This window comes from Etheostoma cragini, chromosome 13 (genome assembly GCF_013103735.1).
Source record: "Etheostoma cragini isolate CJK2018 chromosome 13, CSU_Ecrag_1.0, whole genome shotgun sequence".
Lineage (NCBI taxonomy): Eukaryota > Metazoa > Chordata > Actinopteri > Perciformes > Percidae > Etheostoma > Etheostoma cragini.
The window spans coordinates 22,221,426-22,237,413 of NC_048419.1; the positions used below are offsets into that span (position 1 = coordinate 22,221,426).

The 15,988-nt window shown below is 38.9% G+C and overlaps 1 protein-coding gene across 1 annotated transcript in view; it reads right to left on the reverse strand.

Moving 5' to 3' along the window:
* The window catches only part of LOC117955360 (lathosterol oxidase-like), a 21,493-nt gene extending 5,943 nt beyond the window's left edge, over positions 1 to 15,550 (reverse strand). Inside the window, exon 1 of the mRNA XM_034889821.1 lies at positions 15,531 to 15,550. The gene's annotated coding sequence lies outside the window, so the exon portion shown is untranslated. The remainder of the gene's footprint in view (positions 1 to 15,530) is intronic.
* Between the last annotated feature and the right edge of the window lie 438 nt (positions 15,551 to 15,988).

Genomic DNA, 15,988 nt, shown 5'->3' on the forward strand with positions numbered 1-15,988 from the left:
TGATTGTTGTGCATCATGGAATTGTGATTGAATGTACAGTGATGACGTGTGAAATAAACGAAACGAAACGAAACGAAAGTGAATGGGAAGTAGTTAGTGCTGCTCCAAGCATTACACGGACATCATTACTTTGTAAAGAGTCCACCCGAGGCGAAAAATCAAACCTCCACCACTGCTGCTGCTTTATTATTATTATTATTGTTATTCAGTGGGTTTTATTTCCATCTTATGCATTCTAGCTATACTGTATGTATTCAATTTATATCTTTTTCTCATTATTATTATCAAATTAGTGTAATTTCCCATTTTATTTCCAATGTATTTATTAATCTCAATCTCATTTTTATCAATGATGGAATTCATTTGTTGTAATTTCCTTATTGTAAATCTGTTTTTGCTGCATTTCTTGTATAAAAGGACAAGCAAATAAAGTTTGTTATAAATTATCGAGCTTAACTTTTCCGGCTAGAGCATGTTTTTATGTACAGAGATTAATAAAACATAGCCTGCACAATTTGCAGTAGTATTTACACTGTTATGTGTTTATCTGTTGCAAACCCTCATTCCTGCCCTCTCCCACCAACACCAGTTCTAGTGATTTCCTGCCATTAGCACGGCATTCAACACGGCTGCTGCCCTTTAAGCATCAAGCGTCTCTCAGCTGCTCCACTTGTGGTGCTGTAAGGACAGCAGACGGCCACACTTTGCGTTTTTTGATACAAAGATGTAGGCTGTCTTCTATCAGAAATACAACTATCTCTGTTACGCTCCACATTTCAATCCTTGTGTAACAACTTTGCATTTATACTGCATCTGATTTGCTTCTCATTAACCCATTCACACACATACTCACACAGACGGCAACACGCAATCATGCAAAGGTGCTGTCCTGACCATCAGGAGCCATTTAGGGGTCAGTCTAGTGCCCAAAGGCACTTTGGCATGTTGGCAGGATGAGTGGGAATCCAATTTCCAACCCTGGGATAAGTGAACGAATTGGGTTACCTCCTAAGCCACAGCCACCCTGAACCTTCAAATTTCTTCCGTGCAAATAAAATGATAAAACAAGAAAAGTAACCTCATGTGTATAAGTAAGTGTTTCATCATGCTTCCAAACTGAACACAATCCAACTTTATAAATACAAATATGCATATTAGAGGAAACTGTATGAACCAAAACTGTCAGTGTTTAAGCTTTAGTTTTAGCTGAATATGTGTATTTTCACGCGGAATGTGAAAGTTTCTAAATATCTTGTATGCATGAGTAAAATAAATCTCCTTTAACAGAGCATTTGTTTGTAGAAGCCTGACTGGAACGTCTTTACTTTAAGGAGAAAGTTGGAAAGTAGAGCTGGAACTAACAGACTGTGAAGGCATCTCTCTAACTGTGTGCAGACACACATCAACCAATCAGGATATCTGCAGAGAGGCAACCCTCATGCTGAGCCCCAGATACCCTGCTGCTCATCATCTCCTCAGTAGGCAACAACAGTGTCACTTTGGGAAATGTAATCAAAAACTCAAGAAACTTGTCACCACTGGAGACACAGTGACTGTTCAACTTTTGACACCATCATTTATATTGTCACTGGGTTGATGGGACTAGGATGAAAATGATGACCTTTCTGACAATTATCCACTCTGTGTGTGTGTGTGTGTATGCATGTATATGTATATATATTTAAAAAAAATCACTAATGGTAACAATTCACTCACCAACTTAATTGTTGAGATTTGGTAACACGGACATGCTAAAAATAAAAACGATAAGGCAAGAAACAGGAGCAGTTGGATCGCAATCTTACAGGTTGGAAAATAAATGCCCTCGTTAGAGTAACCTCGTTACTTACTGAGGGATTATTACGACATTTCTGGGGACTCACTTCTGATTTTACCTCCAAGAAAGTGATTTAGACAACCTGACTAAATGGCTGTTGTGTTTACAAACCTCTCTGATCATCTTACCGTTTATCTTTCCCAATATTGCAGTGATGTCTCCGTGTTCCCAGATGTAAGCAATTACATTATTACGTTATTATAAATGAAAGCCACTTCAAAAACTACAACCAATACACAGAAATGACCTTAATTTAACAAGAAAGATCGATACAGGACACATTTACCACCTCATGTTGATAGCGTCTCATATGCACATTGACATCCATATATTTCATATTGACAGTGGGTACTTTCTCAGAAGCACCACTTACAATGAGATCAAGGCAAACACACAAATCACACCACTCACAATTCAAACCTGCCAAACCTGCTGTTCTAATCCTGGTCAAAAGATCATTGGGATCAGAGTGTCCTGCACATAAAGCCAGCCAGCAATGAGAAGCACTTCACCTCCTCTTTGGATTTGGATGATGCAAGCCACAGCTGCTGCCGTTTAGGGAGTTTGGTACTGGGGCTGCATCTGCTCATAAATAACACAGTCTTAGACAATATCATGGAATGATAGTTAACTCTATGAAATTATGTTCTATGAACACTGCAAACATAATTTCCCTCCACCATGAGGCCCATTTTCTGGTGACACATGACATGTGCAGGTAACAGTTAGGCACATATTAGAACTTTGGTTAAAAGCTAAATTAACAGCAATTTCTGATAACTAGAGGACACAACGACTACCAGATCAAGACTACCAAACCTGACAAAGTATTTTGACAAGCCTGTGCTCTGTATCATGCACCTCAGAAGCAACATGTTTATCAGGCTCTTTGGCTTGCTATGTCCGTCTTGGTCAGAAAAAAGCGTTTCCTTCACACTTTACAAGTTTCAGTAGAGTAGTTTGTACATTTTGCGGTGACGGAGGACTCTGAAGCAGAGTAGACTTGTCCCATGATGTGGACTTAAAGGTATTTATACCATTTTAAGTGTGTCTGTCAGTCGAGGGGAGAGGATGGCGAGTTTGTGGTGTTTTTAGTGGCAGTTGTTGTAATTTTACGTTGGCTGATTGTGTGTAAGGTCAAAGGTTGCAACAGAAAACTCTGATTGGACAGATAGTCTAGCTAGCTGGCTGGATTCACCCTGCAGAGATCTAAGGAGCCGTTAACAATAGTCCTCAGAAATCAAAAGTTAGGAACGGACAGCAACAGACATCTGCCCGAAAAGAGTGATATCCGACCAAATTTCTGAAGGCAATGGAGCAATCCCAAAAGTAAAATGTTATGGACACCATGGCAACTGGTGTTTTCTTTTATTCAGTATGTATTTTCAGTTGAGTTCAGAGTCTCTGTGTTCTCCACGCACCATTTAACTTTTTAATTTCCTTTTTAAAAATAAAGAAACAATGAATAAGAATCCATTAAGCCCGACAGCAACGTCTCATCTGCTGATTTAGTTTTGTTGAAGTAAATGTTGTCTTTTTCTTATAGTATGTCTTACGCATCACCCCTTTTTCACAAAAGGTCTTCATTTAAGAGGAACAAGAGTCACACATTGAAAGAAAAATAATGCAAACAAAGACAATCCTCAGTGTCACCACAGTGAACACCTACTCTCTTTGTGGCTTGGACAGGTCAGTGTACAAAGGTCTTGAGATGAAATAGACTAATTTTGCTGTCATTGTCGCCTTTCCCCAGTCTTACAGAGTGAAAGTTAGAGCCTTCTTTTGGTTAGATCTGTAATCACTATCCAATCCCCCCTTGAGGAGAAAAAGAAATTTAATTTGACAAGGAGGTAATGAACCTGTGCAGCCATTATCTTAGATAACCCATTTGAGAGACTGGTTGAGCACTGATGAAAATTCTATTAAACATAGCTGGCTGATTTCTCTATTTCGTTCAGTCGCAAGAAAGGTTTTTTTTACCCTTGCCAATTTACTTTGAACCCTCAGAGTTGCCAAGGATCATTATATCAAGGCGCTTCAAACACTCATCCTTTACTTAATGATTCAAAGGCAACAACCCCAGACTGTGGGCTAATAACCTCTGTGATGCATACACAAGAAACCTAGGCAAGTGCAGGAAACACTAACTTTTTGAGTTTCTCTATGGAGTTTGTTCTCAGAGCAGGATTCTGATCTTAGATGCAACTTTTCTGGGGTCTTAGAACTTTCTTGTTTTTAAATCAGCTTGGTTCAGACTTGTCTTGGCCTCAATTATATGCTGACTTGACTTTACTTTCCAGTAAACTAGTCTACATCCACGACCTTCCACTTCTGGGATTGCCCTGTTGCTGCCAGAAATTGTTGCCGTGTGTTCTTTATTTGACTGGATTGCCGTTACTTAACGCTTTCTTTGTGTTGGACTTTTAAACTCCGGTGGATTTCTGAGGACTATGGTTAGCTGCTGCTCAGATCTCTGCAGGGTAAATCTAGACAGCTAGCTAGACTATCTGTCCAATCTGAGTTTTCTGTTGCACAACTTGGTTTGGTAACACTTTACTTTGATTTCAACATAAGAATGACATAACACTGTCATGACACATGAACCCTAACCCTAACCACAACTTTTCCTAACCGTCATCATGACAAGTCTGCGTTGGGGCTCTGTGGTGTCTGCACGCACACCGACCATGGCTGGACCTAACAGACTTCAGAGACTTACAGTGGGACTCAAAAGTTTGGGCACCCCAGGTAAAAATTTGTATCGATGTGCATGAAGAAGCCAAGAAAAGATGTAAAAAATCTCCAAAAGGGATCAAATGACAGATTATACATTTGCATAATATGTCACAAAAAGTTAGATTGGATTTCATTTGAGGCCTTTTGGAGATTTTTCCATCTTTTCTTTGCTTTCTTTCTTTACATTAATACAATTTTTTACCTAGGGTGCCCAAACCTTCAAGCCCCACTGTATGTCCATATTTATACAGTGTTGTAATGTAACAAAGTACAAATACTGCGTTACTGTACTTTTAGAATTTTCAGATGTCTGTACTTTATTTCGCAATTCATATTTCCGGAAACTTTCACCTTTATTCCGATACATTTACTAAATAAAATGTATACTTTTACTCTGATATATTTTCCCCTAAGCCTCTTTCTCGTTTCTTGCATGAAATGTTTTTTCGCATGTTGGAGTGAAAGATTCTGATTTCTGTTTTTGTTTTTTTATTTGATGTTCACAAAAGTGTGGAAAAACCCAAATGTTATGTTTTCCTTTCAAGTTAGCAACAATAAAGTTCATAACCAAAAGTTATTTTTACTTTTATTTCTAACAATTGAGTAAATTTAATACCAGAAAATCAGTGAAAATTACTAAAGGTAACTTTTACATCAACCAAAGTCCTTTTCTGGTAAGATACTTCAGATCAGGTACTCTGGGCAAGTACTGCTTTCAAGTAATTAACACAATTGTTTATAATCACATAGGAAGTTAGAATTCCATGTGTCCTTTGATAAAACTAATTTGACATTTCAGAACTCTGTAACTGAAGACCCATTTTAAACTGTAACACATTGGTGCAATTTCATTATCCTCTCCCCCCCTTGCTTGTGTCTTACGTGGGAGGACAATAAAAAGAAATGGAAGAAGAAAATATGTGGCAACAGGATTTAAAGAAACCCATTTAATGAATGAGACATCACTAGCTGAATCAGTGTCGGAGGCAAAGCTGGATCTCTCAGCAGCGGCTCCCAACAGCGCTGGGGTGTGTTGTGTGTTGGTGTCCAGTGTGTGCCTGCACGGATCGTTTGATGTCCAAACAGTGGGAGCACACAGTCACCTCTGTTTGTGCCATTAGTATTCATTCAAATCCTCCCACATGTTGAATCAGAATGTGAAACATTAAACATTAGTCTATACATGTCTCTTAAAAAAACTAGTTTACATTCATCAATACATTTTTGGTGATCCTCTGACTTTTCCCCTTTTCTTCATTATAATTTCTGTGTGAAATGTAAAGAAAAGTCAGAGTAACACATACCGTACTGGTACTTTATGAAGTATCTGAAATACTGCAAAGTTCTAGAGTAAGAATTCCAGCATTCATGACACAGCACAAATATGATGTTTGTGAAGAACTTTTCGTCTCCTCATGGCTGCTCAACCTGTTTGAAATGAAGATTAGACCCTGGCTAGAGGCTTTACAGCATGAATGTTCAAATTATGAAATGGTAAAATCTGAAGCCATGTGTGCTCTTTTTAATATTTATCAGCTTCTGGATGCATGTCAGTATTTATTTGTTCCTTGCCTCTTTGTATATTCATGACATGAATAATGCCGTGTATGATAATCAGATGGCAGACTAAGAGCAGAGTCTCAAAGCATCCTTCTGGAAAATCAATCATCTGCACGGCCTCGTTAGCATCAAACAACTCCGCCGCTCCCCAGACAAGTTCACAGCTGAGGAGTGTACCATCCCCTTTCTGAATATTGCTGGACTCACCACAGGCACGGATTAGCAGCACCCCTCCCCCCTGATAGATGCTTTGTGCCTGATTTTAATGAACTGCTTTGCATTAGTAAGACCTTCTCTCCTCCCTGTACACTTGCCTCTACTTGCTCTCTCGCAGTCTGGCAAACCAGGGCAGAGCTCCTGTGGAACAGAAAAAGAAGAAAAAAAATGAGTCAACACATCCATCAGTAAGCAGCCGGCCAGGCGCACTCTGAGCCAAGCCAGAAATATTGACAAAATGTCTGCTAGCCATCTTATTATCTTGCCCAGGGTTGCAGTTGGCAAAATAGCACTTGCTGGAGGCAGCGGCGGCGCTGGTGGAGGGGTGAATGTGTGTGTTTCCATGCGTGTGTTCTGTGGTCAGAAAGAAGCCAATGTTTGTAGAGCTTGCAACCCCAACAACCTGTCGTTGTACTGTTGAACTTTGAGTGCTGCGCCATCATCTGTGGTATTCGTGTTTCTGGCTGTGATAGTGAGCTTGAAGCAAATACCAAATGAGAATACATCTGATAATGGGTGATTCACTCACTACATGTCTGCTCTTGGTATGAGTTGATGGTATATTGCTGTGGCAACATAAGCCAAACACCAGTTGCTCACCACCAGTTGCTCAGCTGACAATATGTCCAAGAAATGTAATGTAATGAGCACCGTGGCATCGTTAGAGGATAGGAGTACAGAAACCTCAATCAGTTTTTGCACAGAGAATACAGCGCAGTGGAAATTAATCTCAACTTAAAGGATACTTTGGTTTATCACAAATTGACTGTTTCTGCGAGTTTAGTTTTGTCTCCCTCCCGTCTTTCCTCTCGTTTTTTGGTTTTTATCTTTATTTGGTCCTGGGACGCGCGTTCTCCTTCTCAGTCTATGGTTTGTAATTGCTTGCCACTGTTTGTTCCTTAAATATATAAAAATAAGTAAAGATTTGATCACAAAAAAAACAGAATTTGTAACGTTTTCCATTACGTTGAGTAAATGAATCACATCCACATTGAATTACATTTTATAAGTGTAGGAAAGTAGCCATCAAATCCTGCTTACTAAACATGCCTTTTCAGTGTTCTTCTGTTCCAACTGGCTGAATGTGTACATGATCAAGCAAAGTTTATACTTCTCATCCACAATCAAATTCACTCTGTGGCGCGATTTATCTGGATAGTTTATTTTTTTTTTTTAAACAATGAAAACGATGATGATAAGGATGAATAAAAAACAGCCAAACTGATATAGAAGTAACGAGGCTATTTTTAAAACGTAAGGCGTGTAAAATACAGACAATCCCATAAAAAAGTAAGGAGTAGAAGTAAAAAGTCTGCTGTAAAATAATTAGTCCAGTAAAGTATGGATACCCAACATTTTTAAGTAAGGCAACAAAGTATTTGTACTTTGTTACTTGACACCTCTGTTAGGTTAGCATTAATAACATCAACCATGTCCTCTCCATAGTCTATATTAGTGCTTTGCTTTGATTTTGTAGTTATATTCAGATTTTTAATTCCAGGTTAAACAAACATTTTGGGTATCTTTGATACCTCTTAGAGGAAAGAGTTTGTTGTACTTCACAAAGAAGACAAGAGGGTGGTTTAATAATTCAAGGGGTTTAATTAAGTAATAATGACACACATTTTTGAACTAAGGGAACAAAATCAGAGAGTAAAAAGCACAAATGACTCATTTGAAGAAAAATGAAAGCCAAATTTCCGGTCCAATGTTTATTGTTCATTCATTCATTCATTCATTTATCCTTGATCATTAAACCATGCATCTATTGGCTATTAGAGGAACTGCATTCTTCCCCCAGTCAGCAGTCAGCTTCTTTTTTTTTTTTTTTTAATATCACTTTAATAACACAAAGGCGTTGTTCAGCCTGGGCGTCCCCGACTACAGCCCTGAATGTTCTATGAATAGCCCTGGATTTGTTTTTTTAAATATTTTTCACAAAAAAAGTATGATACAATAAAAATATATTTGTTATACAAATAAAGCTGCCTTGCCTTGGCTAAAAAAGCCCCAGAACGGCACATGCAAATAAAGGAAGCGTTTCCAAGGCACTCGCAGTTCTTACATTTTTGTTGTAGAACTCATGGTTGAACTGTAACAGTTTAGTTTTTTCCAAGGTACATAAAACCGGCAGCTACATGTGGGGTCTACTGTATTGGTCTGACCAATATGACGTATTTTTTACTATCACCTAGCAACCATCTATAAGTGAGGAAAGTTGTGAAACATTCAATTTTTGGAGCAATTATAACCAAATCCGTCTGATACATCGATGCCATCAACACAAAGTTTAGCAGTGGAATGCTAGTGATTTTGTTTGGAGTTCCTGTGCAGTGAGGATTCCAGTCGATGGTTCGGACCCAAACACACGGAGCTCGGGTCGCTTCAGTGTCCGCTCTCTCTGTAAAAATAGAGATGGTCAGCGCAGCTTCTGTGGTCTGTGCAGTCGGTCAGAAGGTCTGACATCTGCTTTACCAGCAAAGCAATCTACGGAGGACCATGGACTACGGACTATGGTGCAGGTAGATTATTTTCTGAAATGTAGTGACTGTATTCCTGTAATAGTCTATTATCACTTTATTCTTCTCAAAATATCACCACGACTCCAAATCCCAGAGAACACATATATTTTGAAAGAGCACATTGTTTTGAACATGAGCTGAAAAGTTGTTCAAACACATATAAAATATTACAGTCCAGGGGTTTATTAATTCATTAAAATTAAGTAATGTATCACTGAGGTGAATAATTCAAATGCACATTTAAGAAGGTTGCTTCCCCAACAAAAGATGCAAAAGAGAAGGGAAGAGTAAATGATGCCAAGGCTACATGTGTGCTGACTCAGATAAGAATAGTAAAGTCAATCTAATGGGAATATACACCGGTGGTTGATTTTTTTTTAATTATCCCATTGTGTTTCCCTTTACATAAAGATATTACAAGTATAACTTGATTCAGGAAATACATTGGTAATTCACCTGAATGCAGGAAATTAAGTGTTTAACACTCAAATCGTTCTGAGGGACGACCCACAGACCCTCCACATCATAAGTCGCCACACAGAATTGAAAAAAACCTGGCCTTTGGGCTGCCAGGCCAGTTATGATTAGGCCACATGTTGGTACTATCTAACTAACATCTACAAACTGGGCAGCTAAAATGAACATACAGTGGCTATTAACGAGCTGGGCAAGCCAGTGCTGGTTTGCATTGCATTGAGTTTTTTTAAATAGGTTCGAGCTAAGCCCTGAACCTCCTCAAGTCCTAGAAACGCCCCTGCTGAAACATGGAACACATTTTTCACATCAGTGAACACGTCTGTCACACTCATACACGGGTTCTGTGTTGCCAAATCCTTCCGGTTATGCAGATGGAGCTGAACGACGCAACGTTCGGGTCGATTCTTGAGTTGTTCAACTGACACACACACACACACACACACACACACACACACACACACACACACACACACACACACACACACTTTTCTACAAGGCTCTTGAAGTCTGTTTGCTTCTGATTTAATCTTTTTCACATCTCTGCTTTTCGTAATTACTGTATATTTCTTATGGAGATCAATGAATCGGGGGAATGCCTATGGATTACGAACCTCACCGACCATTTAATGCCCATTCCTACTGCAGATCTGACAGAGGTGTTCATTTTCAAACTGTCAACTCCTCCGTGTAAGTCCTCATCTTTTCATCCAAGATGAGGCTATAGTCACTTTGAAGGCAGTGGCAGGTAAAAAGAAATGAAAGTGTCACAGAAAAAAAAAAGTGACAGAAACTACAGTTGATTTTAAAGCAGCAGAGGAAGGCAGCATTCATTAGGGAGATATGACCTGAAAGCTTCTCAGAGCTCCCATCTATTTCCTGTGGACGGCAGTCACTTGAGTTGTCTCAGGCTTTTTGGGAAGCTGCCACATGCTTTGAGGAGAAATGAAACATTAAGGGCCTGATTGAGTCCCTGAACAATGTACAAATACCGTCCGCATGCTCCAGGGTCCCTCTGAGAGTGGAGCAGTAAGTACATCCAACAATTGAAATAAAATAGAAAAGTAATTGACTCCTAATGTAGGGAAATAGTTTGTTGCAACCGATACAGTAATATGATACAGAAGGGGATAAGAGATGCAAAGCTGTCGGGAAACATCACTACTAAAAGGAATGGCTGAATATAAACTGAATATGAACAGCTTGATACAGTAGAGATGCTGTACATTCATATGCACACATACATACATACATCCACACACATATATATATTTATACATATATTTATACACACACACACACACACATATATATACACACACACACATAGACATACATGTCTATGTATACACAGCTGACACTCGGAACATACTACAGAGATAACGTCATTATGGACCACGTTGTTAGCAAATGTTTACTACTTATCATTTCCTGCCAAACATTAGTCTTAGCATAGTTATATTTTACATGTTTGCATGCTCACTTTAGCATTCTTCTGGTCAGTGGTGAAATGTAACTAAGTACATTTACTCAAGAGCTGTGCTTAAGTACAAATGGGAGCTACTTGTACTTTACTTGAGCCTTTTCTTTTTATGCCACTTTCTACTTCTATTTCCCTACAGTTCAGAGTGAAATGTTCTACTTTTTACTCCTCTACAATAGTATGTGTATTTTTACTTTACTTTATTTCCACAGGACAGATGAAAGGAGAGAGAGAGGGGGAATGACATGCAGCAAAGGGCTGCAGGTCGGAGTTGAACCTGCGGCCGCTGTGTTAAACAGTAAACCCTGATATATGTGCGGCTGCACTACCAGCTGACGCCACCCTCTACATCAATCTGACATCATTAGTCACTAGTTACTTTGCACATTAAAACATTTTGCAGAAAAAAACCCACATAGTTTATGAAATACCATGTATTGTTAAAAACGCCCAACAACAATATAGTGGCCTACCAGTCCAGCAGAAATATTCATTTATTTGTGGTGAGGAATTTTTAGTGTGGTATCAGTACTTTTTCTTAAGTAAAGGATCTGCTTCTTCTTCCTGATACTTCTTCCACCACTGCTTCTGGTACACACACTTTAGAGCTTTACACAGCACATCCTTGTGTATGATAGAGTTCCACATCAGACTCCACACATGCAGTACATCATTATACCACATTTTCTCGCTGGTGATCAGGAAAGGGGTATCTCATCTTATATGCATCACTAACCTATTAACAATCTAGAGTCTCCAATGCCCTTAGGGCACATACATTACCTTAAATACATTTCTCCAGACTGAGCGGACACCAAAACACTCACAGGGAGAACATGAAGCTTGTTCACATAGAGACAAAAGCGCTAAGCTGTAGCTGTGGCTGGTGAACAACTGCAATCCGAAACAGACATGCTGCTTTCAAAGCAGTGAAGTAATGGCCATGGTTGTGTCCTGAAGCCTTGAAAAATGAGCGTGCACCTGGAAAGTTGCCAGTTGAAATCCCAAGACTGAGGGTCTAGGAAGAGAAAGCGAATGACTAGCGCTTTTGGTGTTTGTATAGCAGACAATACAAATAAAGCTTAGGATGAATTGGACCTACTGTGAAATTTGATTGGGATGAATGGACCTTGATGTTCTTTCTCTCTGTCCCCAATCTCTTTTAATTTACTGCTGTTGCGGAGGATATGGTTCTCATCATTAATCAGCAAGACAAATGAATCCCCAGCTGCCTTGGTGTGAGAGAGCGCAGGAAATGGAGAGAGAGAGAGAGAGCGAGGGAGAGGAGAGGTGGAAGAAGAAAAGAAAGGGCGGGGTATATAAATCAAGTCCGCTTTGATTAATTCACCTTGGTCTAGGGGACATGGCTAATAAGATCCATTAGGTTAATATTCAGGATGCACATGTATTGTGCTAAATGTCAATAAAAATTGGCTAGATCATTTAAAATGGTTAATTACACCGGGCTACAGTAAGTCTTACAGTTAGGAACAGCAATTAGTAATGTTCAACTCAAATTGCAATAATTTGCAGAGAGAAAATTATCTTATACTGTAGAGGTGTTGCTTGTAAAGGGGTGCTGGTAAAAGCCATCAATTGCATAATGAATAAACAACAGAAACATTCAGGGCTGATTTTGCCGTTAGAACACAATCAATGCATTACTTTCTTCTTGCAGTGTGCATGCATTCTAATGGGAAAACTGAGGAAAATCATACAGTTCTATACTCCTTCAATTCGTCACAAACATATCATTCAATATTTTGGTCACCATGGTCCTTTAAATACTGTATTTGTGCCTCTGATACTGCGAGCCGTGAGTGTGCACGTCTTCATGTGGCCACAGGACGGCACTCTAGCACCTGGTTCAGAGTTCATCTGCAGTGTGTCACACAGAAGGAGACACACTTTAGATAGGCAGAACAGGCAGAATAAGGGGTTGCAACATTTGAACAGAATTTGCTTTAATGAATGATAATACTGCAGTACAAAGCAAAACGTCCACTTCTACACACATGTTTTAAACCCTTGTTTTTCGTTTGAAGATAGAGATAGAAATAGTTCAATTTCTCCAGAGGTTACTTGAAACGTCCAACCCCATTGATAAAAAGGTCAAAATGATGAATATAAAGATGTTTTTTTCTGATGTAGCTTCATAGAAACAGCAATGAGCTCAAGAGAACATAATTTCTACTTCATCATCATTTCCTTATTTAATAGAAGAACACACATGTAATGTGGCCATTAGCAGAAATCAAGACAACAGGAATTATCTAGAGAAGTGACACTCAACTCACGTCCTGCAGGCAGATAGGCTGCTGGGTGGCCTGCTGACCACTTTCTAATTCACAATAAAAACAAAGTGGGATTGTTAACTATTTTTACTTTGAAGTTTGAATGTAAATCAGGTGCCAGATTGCATTAAAAATGCTTTTAATATTGCCCCTGGTAGGATAAGTATATGTTTATGAATCATTTCAACATTTGAGTGATTGCATGATGGAAGATGTTGCCACTATGTTGAATGCTGTATGAACTCTTTCAACCATAACCAAAGCAAGCTAGTTAATGCAGTGAAATATCTAATATAGCTGTCAAATAGGCCTGATCTCGAGCCTTGTGCCAAATTTACTTGGTAAAGTAAAGTAATTTACTTAGTTACATTAATAATTTTCAAAGAAAGACTAGTTGTGAGCTTGTAATGTTTATTTAATGTTATCTAATAAATATTGAATTTGGTCATCAACCGGCCCCTGGCCGCCAATTAGCAAAAGTGGCCCCCGGCCAACACATTTTTAGAATATCCCTGATCCAGAATGTGCATACAAAAAAATAACAATGATGTTGAAAATGAAAAATGAGAACCACCATTAATAACGACATGCATTATTTAGAAGGTAAAAAGCTCAACACTTGCTTTCAATTAAAACAGCGTACAACATATATTTTATCTTCAAAGCATATTATTTAAACTTATTACTTACTTACTTATTAAATTACTTAAACTATTTATCTATTTCACAGTTTGGACTGATGCCAATATTTGCGGAAGGCAAAATAAACAAAACTGAAAAGTTAGTTAAAATGAAAAAAAATGAAATAACTCAGGAACAACATCAATTAAGAGGTAAAGGGGAGATCCCAATTAATGTGAAATAGGTAATGAATTTTTTTTTTTTGAGTATCCTGCTGCAGAATAATTTTAATCAGCTTCCATGTGATGTTCAACAAAATGAGAATACTTCATCTTTGGCTGGCTTTAAAGCTTACATTTGCTCTTTTTGGGGGGGATAAATGAGTGGCTGACAGTTCAAGTTATTGACCATGTTGTCATGGTGTTGCTGTCCAGAACCCGTTTGGCTAATCATGCTAATGTGGCTAATTATTTGGCTAATCATGCCAATGTGTGGAATTCCATCTGCTAAAACACGACTGACGTGGACAACAGATTAGCTGAGATACAGCAGTCAAATTTATCTTCACCAAGCCATCAACCTCCCAGGACAACTTGACAACTACCTTGCTGTTAGAGTCAAGGTTCGACCTGAGGTTAAGATACTACAGGTTTCTTGGCACAACATCACAAGTGTGGCCTTGGGGCTTCCTCTCTCTCGAACCCCACAGCAACAAAAAGTCCCTCTTAACATGACTGGCTGGGTTGGTCGTACCATCTACCGCCCAATTCGGTAAAGGTCTTTATGGAGTAAAAACAGACAGACTTCCTGTGAGGAAGCACAGGTTCTTCACAGCCTCTGGGATCACACAATTTCTAGCTCCATAGATAGGCACAAAGATATATTTTAAACCTGCAGGAAAAAAGAAACCCACAGATAAAACAAGGTAAAGCCTTGAATGCCATGAGAGCAGCTCAAACTACAGTGACCAAGAATCTTTTAACCTTTATTTATACTTTCAGAGGGTGAGCACATGTACAATCTAACAAAACACACAAGGTAATTGCATTGAATTGTGAGGTGTAAGCAAACGTTTTGTCGCTGCTGCTGTACCCACACTCATTTTCAAGAAAGTCATCAATGAGGTCTTGTTTCTAAATCTAGTGACAACGATTTTACAGGAAACCTCGGTTTTATTGTATCATATATTTTTAGAGTGGCCACCAATTTGATCAGTTATGACAAGAATGTATTTACTAGGATAACAGCTGAGAAGACACAATGTGGCAACATTCCTAAAAACCATGTCCAACAGTGGCAAGACTGAGACAATAACACAATTTGGTTAAAACAACCCCCCCCCCCAGGTTAGGCCTACTAAAATCCTTTGTAAACATCCATCAGAGTTTACAGACTCACCTTCCAACTGCAACAACATCTTACTCTCCGTAGTTGTGCGATTCAGTTTTTATGTGCAATGAGGGAGAATTGCCGAAATGTATGGTGGCATTCAATTTTGGTTTTAACTTCTAATAAAGTGGTTTAGATAATCTGGCTAAACTGGTGGGTTGTTAATAACCCGTCATACCATCTGACTGCTTGTTCTTCTTACTGTGTGGGGTTTTATGTAGGAATTTGCTTGTTAAACACTTGCTCAACTGATTTATAAGCTTTTGCTAAGCTTGGTGGTTTAAGCATGACTTCTCAAGTGCTCACTGCCCAAAGAGCAAAGGGCTGCTTGAGACTACATTTAAAACAACATCTAAGTCAGTGTTGGAAAATGCCATAGCTGAAGAAAGAAGACTTACCTTTTAGCCAACTACAGTAGTAAAACACGTGGACTAAAGAAGCCGAGAGGCCGAGATCCATCCTAACAACCACAAACACAAAGCAAACTTCTGTCAGCACTAACATCAGGCAATGCTGTCCCCTTCTACATCTGTATTAGTATTAGTAGTACTTTATTCTATATCTTTGTTAGTCTCCTTAAACCTAGTACACACAGTCTTTCCTGATCAAGACCAACGAGTACACTTCGGTGGACCTCTTGGAGACACATCATGGAAGCAATGAACCTGCAGTGATCAACTACAGCCAACAGGAGTAGCAAGACACAGCATAATGAGGAAGTGACATCACATCAGACCAAATCACCAGATATGGGTGGCGAGCCCAGCAGAGGCCTGTAAATATTATTAGATCGCTTTTTAGTGGACGTTATCTGTTTTAGATGGTAATCTGATCACTGATCGCTGATCACTTTGGT